The sequence below is a fragment of the Salmo trutta genome, chromosome 16 (genome assembly GCF_901001165.1).
Source record: "Salmo trutta chromosome 16, fSalTru1.1, whole genome shotgun sequence".
Classification (NCBI taxonomy): Eukaryota; Metazoa; Chordata; class Actinopteri; order Salmoniformes; family Salmonidae; genus Salmo; species Salmo trutta.
In genome coordinates, this window is record NC_042972.1 from 36484838 (window position 1) to 36488080 (window position 3243).

A 3243-nucleotide genomic window follows, 5' to 3' on the forward strand; every position below is an offset into this window, starting at 1 on the left:
CTGTAAGCATTATTTGGTGTTTTAAGTTGTACACAGAGAATATTTTTTGCAGAATTCTGTTTGCAGAGTCTCAATTTGGTGTTTGTCCAATTTTGTGAATTCTTGGTTGGATAGCGGACCCCTGACCTCACAACCATAAAAGGCAATGGGTTCAATAACTGATTCAAGTATTTTTATTGATCCTAATTGGTATGTGGAATTTTATGTTCATTTTTATGGCATAGAAGGCTTTTCTTATCTTGTCTCTCAGATCGTGGAAGTTACCTGTGGCGCTGATGTTAAGGCCGAGGTATGTATAGTTTTTTGTGTGCTCTAGGACAACGGTGTCTAGATGGAATTTGTATTCGTGGTCCTGGCAACTGGACCTTTTTTGGAACACCATTATTTGTGTCTTACTGAGATTTACTGTCAGTGCCCAGGTCTGACAGAATCTGTGCAGAAGATCTAGGTGCTGCTGTAGGCCCTCCTTGGTTGGGGACAGAAGCACCAGATCATCAGCAAACAGTTGTCACGGATGTCGTATGAAAGAGAAGGCGCAGCGTGCGTATCGTTCCACATCTTTATTTCTATGTGAAACTATGCAAGACAGACAAACTATAAACAAAAACAACAAACCGTGACAAAGAGGTGCTACATGCATAAACTCAAAATAATCTCCCACAAACACTAGTGGGAAAAACAACAACTTAAATATGATCCCCAATTAGAGACAACGATGACCAGCTGCCTCTAATTGGGAATCATACGAAAACCCCAACCTAGAAAAAAGAACCTAGAACGCAACATAGAAAATGTAAACTAGACAAAAAACCCAACATAGAAAAAACAACCTAGAGCACAGCATAGAAAATAAATAAACTAGACAAAACCCTCCAGTCACGCTCTGACCTACTCTACCATAGAAAAATACGAGCTCCGGCCACAAAACCTGCAACCAAAAGGGAGGGTTGGGGGGGGGTGTCTAGTGTTGGTAGCGGCTTTGGTGCAGGACGAAGAACCTTCTCATCCCGCATCAGAGGCGGTTCTGGTGCGGGACGACGAACCCTCTCATCCTGCAAACCCGCCAGCATAGGAGGCGGCTCTGGTGCGGGACGAAGAACCCTCTCATCCTGCGAACCCGCCAGCATCGGTGGAGGCTCTGGGCTGGGGACCGTCGCCGGGAGCTCAGGACTGGGGACCGTCGCCGGGAGCTCTGGACTGGGGACCGTCGCCGGACTGGGCTGGCGCACTGGAGGCCTAGTGCGTGGAGTCGGGACAGGTGGCACCAGACTGGTGACACGCACTTCAGGGCGAGTGCGAGAAGCAGGCACAGGACGTACTAGACCGGGGAGGCGCACTGGAGGCCTGATGCGTGGGACCGGTACAGGTGGCACCGGACTAGTGACACGCACCTCAGGGCGAGTAAGAGGAGGAGGCACAGGACATACCTGACTGGGAACACGCACTTCAGAGAGAGTGCGGAGAGCAGGCACAGGACATATCTGACTGAGGACACGCACTTCAGAGAGAGTGCGGAGAGCAGGCACAGGACGTACTGGGCTGTGGAGGCGCACTGGAGACCTGGTGCGTAGAACCGGTGCAGGATATACTGGACCGTGAAGCCGCACTGGAGGTCTGGAGCGTAGAGCTGGCACAACCCGTCCTGGCTGAATGCTCACTTTAGCCCGGCAAGTGCGGGGCGCTGGCACAGGACACATTGGGCTGTGGAGGCGCACTGGCGACACAGTGCGTATAGCTGGTGCAGGATATCCTGGACTGAGGAGATGCACCGGAGACCAGGAGCGCTGAGCCGGCACAACCCGTCCTGGTTGAATGCTCACTTTAGACCGGCAAATGCGGGGCACAGGCACAGTGCGCACCGGGCTTCTGTCGTTGCCGTGCTAGTTCCTCGTATCGTCGCCATTCCTCTCTCGCTGTCTCCGCCTGCTTCCATGGCAGGGTCTTGTTCCCTGCCATTACCTCCTCCCAGGTCCAGGATGTCCTCCACTCTCTTCTCGCCCGGGCCCAGGATCCCTGCTCCTCCTGGGCACACTGCTTGGTCCTTTGGTGGTGGGAGATTCTGTCACGGATGTCGTATGAAAGAGACCAAGGCGCAGCATGCGTAACGTTCCACATCTTTATTTCTATGTTAAACTATGCAAGACAGACAATAAACTACAAACAAAAACAACAAACCGTGACGAAGTGGTGCTACATGCATAAACTCAAAATAATCTCCCACAAACACTAGTGGGAAAAACAACATCTTAAATATGATCCCCAATTAGAGACAACGATGACCAGCTGCCTCTAATTGGGAATCATACGAAAACCCCAACCTAGAAAAAATAACCTAGAACAATAGAAAATGTAAACTAGACAAAAAACCCAACATAGAAAAAATAACCTAGAACACAACATAGAAAATAAATAAACTAGACAAAACCCCCCAGTCACGCTCTGACCTACTCTACCATAGAAAAATATGAGCTCTCTATGGTCAGGACGTGACAACAGTAGACATTTGACTACTGTCAAAAGGTTGGACACACCTACTCATTCCAGGGTTTTCTTTATTTTTACTATTTTTTACATTGTAGAATAATAGTGAAGACATCAAAACTATGAAATAACACATACGGAATCATGTAGTAACCAAATAAAGTGTTAAACAAATCAAAATATATTTTATATTTGAGATTCTTCAAAGTAGCCACCCTTTGCATTGATGACAGCTTTTGAGTCAATGAGGGGCACAATCTCTGGCTTTTGTGTGTCCTCAGTGGATGTGTGGGGGTTGTCAGGAGAGCTATCGGGGAGCTGACAGGGAGGCTGTTAAGAGGAGGTGGGATTATTGTCTTTTATTTTTTGCTTCAGAAGTAGGTTCAGACTGAACATTACTCACTCAGTGTTGTGTTGGATGGTATTTCCAGGTTTCCACTGTGTTTCTTCTGCAGGTTTTGGTTTGTTAGAAGTTTTGTTTTGATAGTCCTTGGTAGTGATAGTCCATTCAAGTAATTTTGTCCAAAATCAAGGTTTTAGGTGTGGAATTGTGATTTGGATTTAAGGTTTTGATGTTGAGGTTAGTATCCTGTATAAGTTCTTGTGAAAACATTCAAGTTTAACTACATTTATCCAACTCTAACTCTATATTTTTGCAGAAGAACTCAGGAGCTCATGAGCTCACTATCTCTCTCTCTCTCTCTCTCTCTCTCTCTCTCTCTCTCTCTCTCTCTCTCTCTGTGTGTGACGTGAAGACAGGTA